The 17,587-nt window shown below is 46.1% G+C and overlaps 1 protein-coding gene and 1 pseudogene across 1 annotated transcript in view; both read left to right on the top strand.

The window, feature by feature from the left end:
• LOC127049832 (centromere protein F-like) overlaps positions 1-17,587 on the top strand; it is a 67,944-nt gene that overhangs the window by 26,142 nt on the left and 24,215 nt on the right. The gene's annotated exons all lie outside the window — the stretch shown is intronic.
• Positions 10,028-16,397, top strand: LOC127049833 (centromere protein F-like; annotated as a pseudogene).

Here is a 17,587-nt window from a genome sequence, read left to right as displayed (position 1 = left end):
TGGGCTGGATGTGGCTGCAGGCTGTAGTTTGCCCAATCCTGGTAGAGCTCAGCCTCCCTGAGCCACCTGCTGCAGCCCTCGCTTCAGCTGCGTTTATAAGCCTGGCCCATAGCAGGCCACCTGTGCTCACAGGGAGTGTGCTATGCTGGGCCACCCCGGACAGGGCACTGGACAGTGGAAGCTGATTTGCAGCAGACACTCCATACTAACTGCCAGCAGGTCACTATTTCTCAAGCCCCCTTGTGTACACTCCCCCTTGAAAAACTGTTTGTTTGTGTGCAGATCTCTTCATTTAGCATCTTCTGACTCCTGTTGCACTGTTTTTCTTGTGACTGCTGTCAACTGTTGTAAGAAAATTTCTTTCTTTGTAGCAAATGGCGAGCAATTTGTCCTGCTGATAGGATGTTACCTCTTTTTCTGGTGCCACCTTGGATGACTTGTCCAGAGTCTTTACAAGTTTGTATGATTAGGGTCAGGGTGCTGTTTATTAAATTGTTGAGGATTTCACTTTAGATCTTCATGGAAACCCTTCGAGAATGTCTAGATGTTCTGGGATAAGACTCACTGGTAGAGCTGAGGAGACAGCTAATCTAGGGCTTGTCTTCACTAGGGTTTTATAACACACGTAACCCCAGCCCTGAGGTGTGGCTTAAGACTTCTCTCTGTTGCTTGCTGCTTGGAGTGGCTTCTTACCTCAAAGGTATGGGTCCTTTGGGCTCGGCTGCCAGCCCCCACCGCAGCTCGGCTGTGGCTCCTTTCCCATCCCCTGCCTCTGCCCCATCCCCGCTTCTGGCCCCAGAGCTGTACAGGGAGGTTTTGAAAGATCACTTTAACAGTGAGCCACAGTAATACATTGTGTACTGTGCTCTACTTGGTGCTGCTGTTCTGGGGCCTGTTGGGAATTGTGTGGTGCTTGGTGTACATCTAGAAATACTACACAGTCACCGATCCTATTAGTTGTCAGGCTGTACAGTAACAAATAGGTAACTCAGGTGTTCTATGGGTGCTGCAACAGCAGCAGATTCAGCTAACACAGACAGTTACCATGGTTGATATACACTAGAACCTCAGAGTTATGAACACCAGAGTTATGAACTGACCAGGCAACTCGAAGTACACAATCCAGCAGCAGCAGAGACAAAAAAAAAAAGGCAAATACAGTACAGTAGTGTGATAAACATAAACTATTTAACTCCCTCCCCCTCCCCAAAAGGGAAAGCAGCACTTTTTCTTCCACATAGTGAAGTTTCAAAGCTGTATTAAGTCAATGTTCAGCTGTAAACTTTTGAAAGAACAACCGTAATGTTTTGTTCAGAGTTACAAACATTTTGGAGTTATGAACAACCTCCATTCCCAAGGTGCTCATAATGCTGAGGTTTTACTGTAGTCACATTGGAAAGTGCAAGTTAAAATTCAGAAATCCCTTCCCTTGCTCCCCTAAAGGTTTAAACATGAAGAACTTACTGACTCTTCTTCAGCATGCTTGTGCACAGCATCACTCAGAGCAACAGCCATGGTGAGTATAGCCTGCTAGGGGTGAGGGAATTGCTCGGTTGCATGAAACTGAGTTAATGGTGATGCTACTGAATACTGGCACCGTTTTCTACAGGTGGTGGTGATTTTTAGGTGATATCTCACTCCTGAGGGTAACAAAGGTATAGAGAGCACAGCTGCTGCTGGCGTTCTGAAGCTGCCAATGTGTTGCTAGCCTGGATACTGCAATGATGTCTGCCAAAGTTATTGCTGACTGTTATGAGAAAGCATCCTACTACGGAGGAAGAAATAAGGCTTCCATCCCAAACCTTCGGCAGAGGATTAAAACTTTCATTGCGCTGTCTCAGGAGGATATGGAACCATCCCTGTGTACATAAACAAACTGCTCCACCTAGCCCTTCTTGCCTAATTCTACAAGGGGAATGAAAAGCAGATAATGCTACCTCTTGGTTGTACTGCATACTTTTCCAATATAAGTGAATTAATGAAAAGTTGATAGCTGTGCCCTGTTAAATTGGGGGCACCATAAGTACACCATTGTAATAGGAAAAACAAACACTTACCTAAGGTTCCTTACCCTGCATCAGGCTTGCCTGTGCTCAACTGCTGGAACTGACTGGGCTGCGGTGGAATCTCAAACCGGTCTTGGTTCATGGGCATAGCTGGATCCCCCGGTTGCATGTTCTTCATCTTTCACTTCCCCTCCACCTCCTCGTCCTCACTGTTCACACCAGGGACCTGCGGCTTGGGCTCCTCTGAGTTATCCACAGTGGGGTGTGGGGTTGTCATGGCAGATTGACTGTTCGCCTCTCTGGCCTTCTGAGTTTCTTTGCTTTCACATGGCACTGCTGCTAGTTCCTGTCACCCCTCTTCTTCTGCATCCTCCAGGCAATCTGCTCAGAGGTGTCCACGTTTCTGTGGCTGGTCCATAGCTGTGCTTGCACAGCCTCTTCTTCCCAGAGGCCTAGGAGATTCATTATCTCCAGTTTACTCCAAACTGGAGCACATCTGACCAGCATGTTCGGCTGGGCAGTTGCACACAGGAAAGGAGAAATGCTAGGGAGACAGTCAAGAAAGAGGCATTTCAAGAAGTTGTGAGACTTTAATGGAGAAGGGGGCGTTCTGGTCTCAGTGGTCCCTGGACGATGGAATTTGCAGTTGTGACTAGAGCAGTCAGTGTCAGGCACTGTGGGACAGCTGCTGGAGGATTGTTAGGGTTGACAAAGGTAATGCAGCATCTATACTTGTGCAGCATTGACCTGGGTACATTGACCATTGTTCAACGCCGCTTGGGGAGGTGGTGTTACTGTGTTGCTGTAATGGGGTGCTTACATCAGTGGGAGAGACATGTAAGTGTAAACACATGGACAACTAGGTCAACACAAGACAGCTTACATCAGCCTAACTTTTTAGTGTATGCCAGACCTAAGCGCTTATTTTCATTTGGTAGTACAATAGCTTCTCAACAAAGAAAAATCTATATCTGATTTCCTGGCAATTATTTGCAGTGCTTCATAACTAATACACTTTTTCTCTCTTAATAATCTCAAAAATCCGATTACTTTATTTGCCATTACATCTAAATATAGTTCTGCTTGAAGAAACAAGTCATCCTACAGTTGTGTCAATATGCACAGCAGTTGAATTCATGTTTACATTTGAGTGCTTGCCCATGCTGGCAGAAACAGTGCTTACACACTCAGCTATTTTGCTTTCCGAAAACTGTAAAACTTTTAAAGAGAAAAGCATAGCAGACACCTAAAATGAAGGTATAATTTTTCTCAGCAGAGAAAGTGAGGCTTTCAGAGCGAACACGTGTTAATGTTTTGCATGCATAGCAACACATCAATGGAAAGATCTTTAACAAATTGTTTTTGCATGATCATAAAAATAACATAGTAAGAGGCATCTTTCTGAAATGCATCTCAAGTGTGGGACCAGTAGGGTAAAAATTATTCCTGTAGGAGATGGAAGTCACTTGCCTGTGTCTACACTAGCACTTTTGTCAGTAAAACTTCTGTTGGTCATGGGTGTGAGGGAAAACACACCCCTGACCAACATAAGTTTTGCTGACAAAACTGCCAATGTGGATTGCTCTGCAGTGGTACAGCTGTGCTGCTGTAAGGTCTCTGGTGTAGATAGACACAGCTTAAGGAATCAGAATGTCAAATTAGAAGTTCTTCTTCGAGTGCTTGCTCATATCCATTTCAAGTAGGTGTGTGCGCGCTGCGTGCACGTCTGTCAGAAGATTTTTACCCTAGCAACACTTGGTGGGTCGGCTGGGCGCCCCCTGGCATGGCGCCGCTATGGCACCGAATATATACCCCTTCTGACCCGTCCGCTCCTCAGTTCTTTCTTACCGCCCGTGTCGGTCATTGGAACAGTGGAGCATAGCTTAGCTGATCTCCACCTCCCTAGCTTTTCGCTCGTTCTAATACTTACTGTGTATATAGTTTATTTTCTGTAGTTCTAGTTAATAGATTTTTGTAAACGTAGTTAGTGTATATAGTTCAGAGGGTCGGGGATTAGCCCTTTCCCTCTCCTGCTGCCCAGGCCCATGCCTGGCTCACCGGGTTTCAAACCGTGCTTGGTCTGCCGCCGGCCGATGCCCATGGGAGACCCCCACGACTCTTGCCTCAAGTGCTTGGGGGAATCCCACCTTGCAGCCAAGTGCCAGAACTGCAAATCGTTCAAGCCGCGGACGAAAAAGGAGCAAGACTTTCGCCTTAAGCAGCTTCTGATGGAGGCAGCCCTCACTCCTCCACCTTCGGCACCGCCTGCCAGACAGTCCGCGCTGGGGAGAAGTGCCTCGTCGGCACTGGAGAGCGCCGGCACTGCGAAGACAGCTCAGCACCAGCCGTCACAGAAACCGGCCCGGCACCGCTCCCTCTCCCCACGTGCCAAGAAGCTTAAAGCTCCTGTGGCCTCACTATCTGCACCGCAGTCCGAGCAACAATCTAAGTCAAGCCGCCCGGCACCACCAACTGCCGTGGCACCGACAACCTCCACACCGTTGATTCCAGCAGTGCAAGAGCCGTCGAGTCCGGTGCGTGACAGCTCCCCGGCACATGCCTCGGTAGAGCTTCTAGTTCCCACTACGCCAGAGACATTTGCTATGGCGAGGGAACTTATTGCCTTAATGGAGCCCGCTCTGCCTCAACCCCCAGTACCGCTGGTGCGGGTTATTCAATCGACAGGCAAGCCAGCCATGGTAAGACCACCTTCCATCGGCACCTCAGGCAGACAGCACTCAAGATCGAGATCCTGTCAGCGCTCTCGATCTCGCCATCGCTCCAGATCCAGGCGCCGTTCGCAGTCCCGGTACCGATCTCCTGCCCGGCACTGGTCACACTTGCGGCATCCCACTCTCCGGACCGATATTCCAGGCACTCGTCCAGCTCCTGGCACTGTTCGCACTGCAGCCGCTCTCATCACAGAGCATCCAGATTCCAGTCGACCTTCCAGCACCGCGCCTGTTGCAGGTCCCGATCATGCTCTCAGTACCGATACGGATCCCGGTACCGCTCCCCGGTGCGGCACGACATACGGTACCCTAGAGACAGGTCTTACCCTCAAACAGCCTCCGCTCCGCCATGGCCATCGAGGCACGCATCTGAGTCATTGCACTCGGATAGTGCTGCCTATCCTGATTCAGAGGCGCACAGCCGGGTTCTCCATGAGGCTCAAGGTCCAGACCAAGATCCTCATCAGTGGTCCTTTTGGACGCCTTGGGCATATCACCAGGCCCAAGGCAAGCCCACGGTACCGTCACGTTCCGCCGTGTCGGAACATCGCACACCAGAGGCCACTGTTAGCCGCCCCCCTCCAGCGGGTACAGATCACTTCCTTCAGGTACCGGACCCTCAGGCCCTCCCGGACCCTGATGTACCTCCTGACCAAGAGTCCCTCCAGGAACCACTGGTACCGGGTCTGTCGTCCTCCTCTTCACCCGACGAGGCAGTGGCCAGTACATCCTCCTCGGGCCCGCCTCCTATTGACCTCTGAGCTCACCAGGATCTTTTGAGGCGAGTCGCCTTAAATATCAATCTCCAGGTGGAGGAGGTCTCTGAGGTTGAGGACCTGGTGATAGACATACTGTCGGCGGATGCCCCAACCCGCGTAGCTTTGCTGTTTATACGCTCTATCCAAGCCAAAGCAGACACAATCTGGCAATCCCCGGCATCTATCCCTCCTATGGCCATAGGGGTGGAAAGAAAGTATATGGTACCCTCCAAGGGTGTGAATACCTATATACCCATCCTCCTCCATGCTCCCTGGTGGTTCAATCCGTCAATGAGCGAGAATGCCATGGCCAGCAAGCCCCCGCCCCAAAATCACGGGAGGCTAGGCAGATGGACCTGTTGGGACGTAAAGTCTACTCTGCATGTGGCCTCCAACTCAGGGTGGAGAACCAACAGGCCCTGCTCAGCAGATATAACTATAACACCTGGCAGTCGGTGGGTAAGTTCAGTGACCTGGTCCCACCAGACTCCCGCCAGGAATTCCAAACCCTTTTTGAGGTAGGAAAGAAGGTGGCGCGGACGTCCCTGCAGGCCTCCCTCGACGCTGTGGATTTGGCAGCCAGAACCGTGGCCTCAGGAATTACTATGAGGAGGATCTCGTGGCTGCAAGTGTCAGGTCTACCTCCTGAACTGCAACACACCTTCCAGGACCTGCCGTTTGAAGGCCAGGGCCTTTTCTCCCACAAGACGGACCCTAGGCTACAGAGTCTTAAAGACAATCGGGTGATCATGCATTCCCTCTGGATGCACACCCCACAGACCCAACGCAGGTCCTTCCATAGCCAACCCCAGCACCCTTACCCTCCACCCAGACCGCGTCAAGACTTTGGCAGGAGGCGCGGTGGCGGAAATTGCAGGCGACAATCTGGGTCCCAAGGCGGACACAATACCGGTCCCGACAAACCAGCTCCGGGCCCGAAAGCAAACTTTTGAAGGTGCGCCCGAGAGCAGAGCACCAGTCCTTTCCCAGGATCCCCTTCAGTTTTCCAACCGCCTTTCCTCCTTCCTCCCTGCATGGTCACAGTTAACCTCGGATCGCTGGGTCCTACGCACGGTGAAATTTGGATACCACTTCCAATTTATTTCGCCCCCTCCCTCTCACCCCTCCCCCTTCCCTCTTCAGGGACCCCTCTCACGAGCAATTCCTCTGGCAAGAGGTTCGCACGCTTCTCTCAATTGGAGCTATAGAGGAGGTACCGGAGGAATTAAGGGGCAGGGGATTTTACTCCCGATATTTCCTAATTCCCAAAGCAAAGGGATGGCTTCGACCCATCCTGGACCTGCGAGGACTCAACATGTTTCTGAAGAAGTTGAAGTTCCGCATGGTATCCCTGGGGACCATTATCCCTTCCTTTGCTCCAGGAGACTGGTACGCTGCTCTTGACATGAAGGACGCATATTTCCATATTGCTATTTACCCCCTGCACAGACAGTACCTACGGTTTAGGGTGCACCGCCAACATTTCCAGTTTGCGGTCCTTCCGTTTGGCCTCTCCATGGCCCCTCACGTCCTTACAAAGTGCATGGCGGTAGTGGCCGCCTTCCTCCATCGTCGGCGAATACATGTGTTTCCTTACCTCGACGACTGGCTTATTCGAGGGACCTCTGAGACCCAGGTCACCCAGCACGTAGCCCTCATCATGGACCTATTCGAGAGACTGGGCCTGATGATCAGTCGAGAGAAGTCCACTCTCGTACCCATTCAAAGAATAGAATTCATTGGGGCCATTCTGGACTCCAAACTCACAAGAGCCTGCCTGCCACCGCCCCGGTTTCAGGCACTAGTCTCCGTTATAAAAAGCCTCCAAACCTTTCTGACGACCTCGGCTCGCACCTGTCTGAGCCTCCTTGATCATGTGGCCGCATGTACCTTTGTAACCAAGCATGCAAAACTACGCATGCGTCCCCTTCAAACCTGGCTCACCTCAGTGTACCGTCCAGCCAGAGATACCATAGACATGGTGGTCACCATTCCTCAGAGCATCTTAGACTCCCTCAACTGGGGGCTAACACCCTCCCTGGTTTGTGCAGGACTGCCGTTCCATCCGAGGCAGCCTCGGTGTCCCTAGCGATGGATGCGTCGTCTCTCGGCTGGGGGGCTCATCTAGACCATCGTCGCACGCAAGGCCTCTGGTCACCTCAAGAGCTAGCGTTGCACATAAACATCCGGGAGCTGAGAGCAGTCCACCTGGCGTGCCAAACATTCCTACAACACCTGCAAGGTCATTGTGTTTCGGTTCTTACCGACAACACAACGGCCATGCACTACATCAACATGCAGGGTGGGACTCGATCCTCCCCTCTTTGTCAGGAGGAGATCCAAGTGTGGGAATTTTGCATAGCCCACTCGATAGACCTTGTAGCATCATTCCTCCCAGGAGTTCGGAACACCCTGGCAGACCATCTCAGCAGATCCTTTCGGTCTCATGAGTAGTCGCTTCGCCCAGACGTCCTATATTCCATCTTCCAGAAGTTGGGCTTTCCCCATATAGACTTCTTTGCTTTCCGCGACAACAGGAAGTGCCAGAAGTTCTGCTCCTTCCAAGGTCTAGCCCCGGGCTCGATATCGGACTCCTTCCTAATCTCATGGAAGGACCAGCTGCTGTACGCCTTTCCACCCTTCCCACTGGTGTACAAGGTTCTCTTAAAACTCCGCAGGGACAGGGCTCGCCTGATCCTGATCGCCCCTGCATGGCCCCGACAGCACTGGTACACCACATTGCTAGGCCACTTGATAGCCAACCTGATCCCTCTGCCCCCGCATCAGGATCTTATAATGCAGGACCACGGCAGGCTTCACCACCCGGTCCTGCAATCCCTCCATCTCACAGCATGGATCCTGCATGGTTAACCCAGCTGGAGTTACGTTGCTCTGCCCCAGTGCAAGAAGTACTCCTGGGCAGCAGGAAACTTTCCACCCGATCTATGTACTTGGCCAAGTGGAAGCATTTTTCTTGCTAGTGTCAAGCACAAAATACATCACCCACGGAGGTTCCCATTCCCACTATATTGGACTACCTCTGGTACCTTAAACAACAAGGCCTCGCTATCTCATCATTGCGAGTGCACTTGGCGGCTATTTCTACTTTCCATCCCGGAGAAGGTACTTACTCTGCCTTCTCCCACCCTATAGTCTCGAGGTTCCTCAAAGGTTTGGAGCATCTATACCCCCTAGTACTATGCCCCGCCCCTTCCTGGGACCTCAACTTGGTCCTGACGAGACTTATGACTCCTCCATTCGAGCCACTGGTGACCTGCTCTCTCCTGTATTTGTCAAGGAAAACAGCCTTCTTTGTAGCCATCACATCGGCTAGGAGAGTCTCTGAGCTTCGGGCTCTGATGGTGGACCCGCCATACACGGTGTTGCACAAAGACAAGATGCAGTTACGTCCGCATCCGGTGTTCCTCCCTAAAGTAGTCTCGGCCTTCCATCTCAACCAGGACATATTCCTCCCGGTCTTCTTTCCCAAACCGCATACATCTTGTAGAGAACAGCAGTTGCATTCCCTCAACATCCGTAGGGCTCTCGCCTTCTACATTGACCGGACGAGACCCTTCTGCAAAACGCCCCAACTTTTTGTGGCAGTGGCAGATCGGATGAAAGGCCTACCTGTCTCTTCTCAGAGAATTTCATCATGGGTAACGGCGTGCATCCGTACTTGCTATGACCTAGCTCATGCCTCTCTGAGGCATATTGCTGCCCATTCCACCAGGGCTCAGGCCTCTTCGGCCGCCTTCCTAGCTCGAGTTCCCATCCAGGAGATATGTTGAGCAGCTACGTGGTCCTCAGTACATGCCTTCACTTCCCATTATGCCCTGGTGCAACAATCCAGAGAGGACGCAGCCTTCGGCTCTGCTGTTCTACATGCTGCAGTATCTCACTCCGACCCCACCGCCTAAGTAAGGCTTCGGATTCACCTACTTGGAATGGATATGCGCAATCACTCGAAGAAGAGAAGACGGTTACTCACCTTTCTAACTGTTGTTCTTCGAGATGTGTTGCTCATATCAGTTCCAAACCCACCCTCCTTCCTCACTGTTGGAGTAGCCGGCAAGAAGGAACTGAGGAGTGGACAGATCACCAGGGGTATATATTCAGTGCCATATCGGCGCCACGCCAGGGGGCGCCCAGCCGACCCACCGAGTGTTGCTAGGGTAAAAATCTTTCGACGGACATGCACGTGGCGCGCACACACCTACTTGGAATGGATATGAGCAACACATCTCGAAGAACAACAGTTACAAAGGTGAGTAACCGTCTTTTATGCTCCAGATAGAAATTGCTAATCATGGTTCCAGAGACCTGAATGTGATTCAACATTGTAACAGTTTCATAGAGTAAAATTCTTTCTAGCCCTGTCTGAATTATTATGAAAGTGAGGAGTAATTTTTAAATGCATAGTCTTTATTGCATTCAACTAATAAAAATCAAAATTTTGAATCCTAAGCCTTTTAAAAATCAGTTGTAGTAATGTTCCCTTATGTTTCAGGTTCAGTGATATACACTTTGTATCAAGGAAAAAAGCAGATATAAAATGAGCTGGGTTGTGGAAGAATGGAAAGAAGGCCTTTCCACAAGGGCCTTCAGAAGATTCAAGAGTTTCAAAGTCAACTAGGCAAGCTTAAAAAAGAATGACAGCAAAGACAGTTTCAGCTTGAATTGCTGGAGGCAGCTTTGCAAAAGCAGAAGCAGAAGGTAATAGTCTTAATGCACCATGTAACTTTTAATACAATTTTGTTCTGCTCATATCCATTCAGAGTGCTGCTGCAAAGATTCCTCTGCCTGCCACTTTGACCATGTCACTTCTCTCAGCGCCCCTCCATTCTCTAGTGCAACAAACAAGCTGCTTGTCTTCACGTCCTAGCTCCTTCATGGCCCACCCCAACCTAAGCATCCTTTTTTCATTCACTGTTGAAATGTCAACTCCAGCCTCTGATTGGCCCATAACACATCCATTTGTTAAATTTTTAAACAAGCACCTTTGTGGGTTTTCTCCCATGCTGATCGTCGACTTATGCTTGGGAAGAGTCCCCCATAACCATCTGCAAAGTCCCCTCATCTTCTTTCAAAGCCCTCCTTACAACTCTCCTTTGCTGTGATGCCTACAAAAAACTTGACAACAGTTAAGCAGTGGTCTCAGTACACAAGCTGCCTATCCTAGTGACCAATGTTGTCTAATTATTTCCTTGTACTCTCCCTTTTTTCATTGTCTTGTACATAAATTGTAAGCTCTTTGGGGTAGGGATCGTCTTTTTACTCTATTTCTACAGCGCCTAACACAGTGAGGTGCTAGTCCATGATGAGGGCTCCTAGGTGCTACGGTAATAGCAAACAGTCACCTATACTATGTGTCTAGAATGCTGTGCAAACGTTAAACTTATGAGGCACAGTGGAAAAAGTAAAACATTTAAAAAATATCTTTATGTAAATTGTTTTGATAAATTGATTGTACAGGGTGCTTTGTAAAACAAATTATTTCTACGAATGGATATCTGTGAACACTCATCACTTCACATAAAATATAATTTTTATAAACATACTGAAATTGTCATGTTGATAATTTGCGCCCAGTTTCTCATATCAGATACTCATTGGCACTTTGTGAAGGATTAGCTCAACTTTTTTTTGTATCCAACAACAGGCTTGTACAGAATTTACACCAACTTGTCTATATGAACGTGGTGGTTTTAAAATACTGGAATACGCTCTTTTGTAATGGCCTATTAAAAATTGCTGCTTTTATTTTCATAGATTCTTAGGCCAGAAGGGACCACTGTGATCATCTGTTCTGATCTTTTATACAAGTCACAGAACCTCCCAGAAGTAATTTCTAGAGCAGATCTTTTAGAGAAATCTTGACTTAAAGATATAAAAATATTCTGTACAACAATAATTCCCCACTTATGCATCATCAGCATAGTCTGAACCCCAAACCGTCGTCATTGTAGCACAGATGGCTATCGCTTGAGCTAAAAGGATTTAACTCTTCGGTACAGAGCCTCCAATTTAATCAGGGCTTTAGTCACAAAAAAGCCATAACGCTTAGGTTTATAGCTGATAAGATTAATATCTGCATAACATCATTGCTGCCTTCAAACAATTGACATGCCAGTAAAATGTAGACTACTCACTAAAAGTTTTTTGGTGCTAATACTCACTCTGTGAGCAGTGATTGACACCTGTATAAAGTAGTGAAGGAAAATTACACTAGCCCACTACCCAGGCCTTGCTGTGTATTCAGTCTTAAACTGTCACTGGCCTCTTGCTCTGGTAGCACTTTTCTGGGACCATTCTAAGTCCAATATCTGATAAACTGTCAGGGATAGGAATGTATGCCATATACCTTGCAAAGTCCAATGCTACATAACGCAACACAGGTCATGAGATCCTATCTTGCATCCCTACTTCAAATCAGACATGGCTGTTCCAGCTGCTATCTTGAGGAAACACAACTTGAGCATTGATCTGTAACACTAGTCATTCAGGAAATACTGGTTGCTAACACTGACAGGTTTGAAGGGAGAGGAGCAAGATGATGATCAGAGTCATATGGCTTTTAAGTTTAGCTCTTCTGATGATGTGCAAGGGCTGTAAGAACTTTACTGGTCTGGATAGGTGCTTTTCATAACCAATAAAATCAAATTAGGTTGAAAATGAAAAAAATGAAGGAGCAACACTAAAAAGAGAAAACCAGAGCTTGGTGGAATTGTGTGATAATCTTGAGAAAACGAAGCAGAAAATTTTACATGATCTTCAAGTAAAAGAATCATAAATTAATTATCAGGCAGGACAACTAACTTCAAGCAAGAAACAAATTGAAAGACTAGAACGGAAACTTAAAAGGTGAGACTGTACTGTTCTGCTTTAACTTAAGTGTGGCTGTTATCCCATATAAGTATTATTTTGCTTAGACATGTAAATGACTCTCGAATTACTGTCTTTGTCCACTTAATCTTACTTTAACCGTACTCCATATTTAAATAGACATTTGAGTTTGTGGCCAAAATTTTCAAACCTGGGTGCCTAAAACAAGGTTCCTGAGTCCCATGTTGTTATACTTATAAGAAGCACAAGGGATCTTTATAATGAAGAAGGCAGCGTGCCACATTTATTGAGAATACTACAGATAGCATATGCTTTTCAATCTCTCTTACACACACACACACACACACACACACACACACACACACACACACACACACACACACACACACAGAGTCCTGCCAGTTGATGTTTATAGTTACCAGTCCAGCATCTGGATCAATCTAATGGCCAGCCAGGTTGGTCGCAGAGGGCAGCAGGGCTTTGTCGGTCATGATCTGATGCTCTGGGAGTGTAGCAAGACAAACCCTCGAAGTCTCATGGCCAAGCACCCTGTTCTCAGAGTCCTTTTTCTTTGTTGAAGTCTATGGATTTTGCTGTGTCAGTTTGTGACTGGGTTACACCAATTAAGAAGTATCTTTTGATGTAACCATTCCAATACACCTCCGAGAGGGGCATCCTGTGCTGGTTCCGATTTAATCAGTTGCCCTTAGGGGTGCCAGCCTTCACCTCAGGGTTGTCAGTTTGCCCTTCCTCAATCATGGTTACGCGTTGATGGTTCTTTGGAGTCAACAAATCTTGATAAGTGTCTTCGCTTCTCCTTTCTTGACCATCTGGTTAACAATGGCCTTTACACCTTATCTTTTCCTGATGCGTACATTCCTTACTCACACAAACAGATTGACAATACAAACAGTAGTATTTTATATCCAGCAAAAACGCATTGCAAATTAAACCTTGCTAAGTTTTACAATCAATAACCAAGACAATTTACACTGAGACCCAGGCCTTCAAGGTTCCTCTAATCTACTTAAGATAGACACAATACAGAATCCTGTCTCTTACTAACTAAATCTGAAAACAAAGAGTAAAGAGGGCCCCATTTGTAATGCATAGGGAAATCAGAATCTCATGGTCCCAGAGGGTCATTTCTTTCTACTATTCAAAGAGGGTGGCTAGCAGGATGAAAGCGAATCAAACATTAATTCTTCTAGTGCTATATACAATCCTGTCCCTACAATGGTTAGGCTTCTGAATAAAGTAGTTTAGATTATCTGATGTGATGCACACCTGAAACTCCCACTAAGCTCAGTGCAATTCATAGGTACTCAGCACATTTGAATATTTGGCTCTTTCTTTGTTGGGCAAAAAAGTTGTGTTTCAAACCCGTTACTTTGTGCCTGTCAAGATAAGGCCTTTTATGTAAGGCCCTTGCTTACACTTAAATTTTGCCAAGACAACTTTCATTTTTCTTTATACCACAGCTTGGTGTATGTCCACATTTAATGTTCTCTAGTCCAACAAAGTCTTCTGCTTTTTTACGGAAAAGGATAAATGGACACAAATCAGATATTAGCAATGGCAATGTTCAAAAACCTGTAGGAGAGCACTTCAACTTCCCTGCCACACAATAACAGATCTTAAGGTGGCCATACTGCAGCAAAAAAACTTCAGGACCAGACTTCAAAGAGAAACTGCTGAGCTTCAGTTCATCTGCAAATTTGACACCATCAGCTCAGGATTAGACAAAGACTGTGAATGGCTTGCCAACTACAAAACCTGTTTCTCCTCCCTTGGTTTTCACAGCTCAACTGCTAGAAGAGGGCCTCATCCTCCCTGATTAACAAACCTCGTTATCTCTAGCTTGCTTCTTGCTTGCATATATATACCTGCCCCTGGAAATTTCCACTACTTGCATCTGACGAAGCGGGTATTTACCCACGAAAGCTCATGCTCCAAAACGTCTGTTAGTCTATAAGGTGCCACAGGATTCTTTGCTCTGGAAAATGTTGAAGCTCTGGAAAAAGGGTATGTTTAAGTCTGCGGGGTCAGTGCTGGCCTGGTGGCTTAAGAGAGCTAGGTTGTGTGGTCCTGTTTCTGGGAAGTGAAACTAGGAGCCTGTGCCCTGGAAGAGAAGCCAAGGGAAAAGGCAGTTGCTGCAGCCTTTTCAGGCCAAGGGAAGCTTAAGAGCACAAATCAAGCATATTGAGACCCAAACATAGCTGTCTTGTGAATGTCCAGCAGAGGGAGCCTTATCAGAGCTGTGACTGATTTTAAGAGGGGATAATCGTTGTAATTGCTTTTCATCTCTGTGTCCTTTTTGTGTATAATTCTTTTAGTTAAGAGTCTTCTGAAATATTAAACCTTGAGTGTATATATAAAATATAATATAATTGTTTCTTTCATAGAAGAAAGAATTGAAATAACAACCCAATATCCCTAGAAGTGAAAGTACAGATTCCAATATTTATTTGAAGGTGTCGTGCTGTCATCTAGAATCACATTTTTAGTGCTATATCTTTATTATGCCTAATTTTATATTCCTTGAGCAACCAAAATTGCCATTCAATGTGCATTTGGGGCCTCTTAAAAATGTAGGATTGGGCCCTATTTTTTTCTGTAACTAATTCCTTGTACTTCTAATTCTCTTTTAAACAGGTACAAATCTGAACTTGAGAGAAGTCAGCAAACATTGATTACAGAAGACTTATCACTCAGGAGTACACCACAGAAGAACTTTACTGCTCTTTTAACACCGAATCAAAATCACAATGGTCACTCCCCCACTCCCCCTCTAGTATGCAATTGAATAAAATGTGAATTCCTTTGAAAGTACGGATCACTCCAGAAAGCATAAAAGAAAACAAAAGGTGAATGAAGAAAACAGGTGACCATGTGTTTGGCTTATAATCTGTTAATGTCTATAATTTTCCAATATTTGAAAATTAATTCCCATTAGTGAATATGTAGGAATTTAAGTGAGCATGCTTTGTAAGTCCAAGACTATGGTTTGCCTTGATTCAGGGGAGGGTACAAATGCAGATACTAATATGGACATAGCATACGTACATCCTGATTATCTTCTATAACAAAATATTCAGGTGAAGTTTTCATTCAAAATAACTGAAATTCAGTTTTGCTGGCTGGCGAATTGGGAGCTTGAGGGATTTAGTAGTAAGCGCTCAGAGTTCAAAATGCTTACCAGTGGCAATGTACCATCACACAATTTGCTTGAGTTTAGGGTTGTGAAATTCAGACTCTACAATACAAAACAAAACACACAGATTTCATGGACACCAAAAGAAGGTACTGCCAAAAACTTGCATTTGGCTACCTGACTAACTGGAGTTGGAGATCCCCAGTCCTTGTTCTCATTTGAAAGCTGAGATTTCAGATGCTTTTGAAAGAGGCAGAGCATTCTGATTATAGTGTTCCTTGAGAAAGTGGCTGCTACAGTTATGAAGGAATTAAAGTGGAGAGAAGCAAGATGTGACTTTAGGCTGAGATTTTCAAATGTGTGGTGAGTCCCATTAGCAAGAAGTTAGGTATCCAACTCCCACTGATTTTTCTTTTGAAGCTCCTTTGAAAGTTAATGCTTGATTTTTTAATCATGCTACAAATGAATGTTAATGCCAGGGGAGCGATGGGAAAAAATTCTTCATTCAGGTGATATTACAATATACATTTGTACCCCAGTATTGTACCCCTTGTATTGTACCCCTGGTACCCCTGGTCTAGTGGTTGCAATTTCATTGTGGCACTGAGTTCCAGATCTCAGTTTTCAGTTCCTGAACTGTTCGGTTTTAGAAGAACTCCCGTTGAGTTATCGTCTTAATATATCAGTAGAGATTTATGAGGGCTGTTGCTTTTATCACCCTTGTCTAATATTAGGCCTAAGAAATGGAATGGGAAGATTATGTATGAAATGAGCCAGATTATTAGTAAATATTCACTGTCAATTTGTAGATTTTAAGTTTGAAGAACTCCAAGAAAAATACAATAAAGAAGTTGAAGAAAGAAAAAAGCTGAGCAATATCCAGATTAAAGTATGGGGCTAGAGTATCTCAGCATTAGAATCTCATTTAATGTGTGAAATGGAGAAAGGTGCAGTTCTTCAAAATTAGCCATAGAATTTTTCAGGGAAAGTGGTTAAATTAAATTTGCTCATTGTTCATACCATTGAGATTAAAGTGTAGATTTAAGAAGAGTAAGCAATGGGTATGGTTAATTTCCTGACAGCATTTTGAAAAGTTAGTACTAATTAGAATACACAAAAAGGACTTTTTAAACATATTGTTTTCACGTAAATAATCACACGTCTGATAATTTCTCAATACTTACAGTTATAAAGAGGGATAGAATTTATGCGGAATGTATATTTTTTTTGCATTTAAAATCTGAAAATGACCACTTATGTTTTCTATTTTAAAAACAAAACAAACAAAAACCCCTAACCTACTCAAGTTGGGCACATTTGTTTTACCACCTTAAGAATATTTATACTACTTCAACATGCTTAAATCCTCTTTTTAGGAAATGTGTACTGAAAACCTAGAAACAAAATTAATCAAATACATGTACAATCACTTTCTAGTAAATTTAGAAGTTTATTGACACAATAAACTCAGTGTAAATATCCAGGAATATTCCCATTACTGTTTTTCAGTTGGTGCTTCCTTTGTAGCACTTTTAAAGACAGATAGCGCTCTGTAGCGAGGCGAAGACTCACCGCCCTGGCACCTCTTGCTGTTCGTCTTGGGAATTAGCTCTTCCCAGCCTTTGGAGCACTCTCTACCGGCAGATGTCTTGCCAGCCTCAGGCCCTGTGTCCCTCCCAGACCTCGGTGCCCTTTTCCTCGGGGTTCTGCCCCAGCAATACCCCCACTCTCTCTGGGTCTCCCCTCCCAGGGGAGCCCCCAACCCTCTAAAACCACCTTGCCTCAGTGGCTACTGCCAGTCATCATCTTGGCCCTGCTCACTAAGGCAGACTGCAGTCTGTAATGACCACTCATTGTTGGCAAGGGGCTAGGGCCAGCTGCCTCTGCCTATTCCTGGGCTGCCCCTCTGCAGCACGAGTACCTCAATAGGCCTCCATCAATACCTGCAGCCTGGGGAGTTGCCAAGCTAGAGCTCTCCAGCTCCCCTTGCCCTTTCCCTCAGCTCTGCTCAGCTTCGGGTACCTTGCTTGCAGATAGCTCACCCTTCTCCCTCCAGGGTTGAAGAGAGACTCCTTCAGGTGCTGGTTCACA

Source organism: Gopherus flavomarginatus, chromosome 4 (assembly GCF_025201925.1).
Source record: "Gopherus flavomarginatus isolate rGopFla2 chromosome 4, rGopFla2.mat.asm, whole genome shotgun sequence".
Taxonomy (NCBI): Eukaryota; Metazoa; Chordata; order Testudines; family Testudinidae; genus Gopherus; species Gopherus flavomarginatus.
Note: the sequence above shows the minus strand (reverse complement) of the source record. Positions and strands in the feature narration are given on the sequence as shown.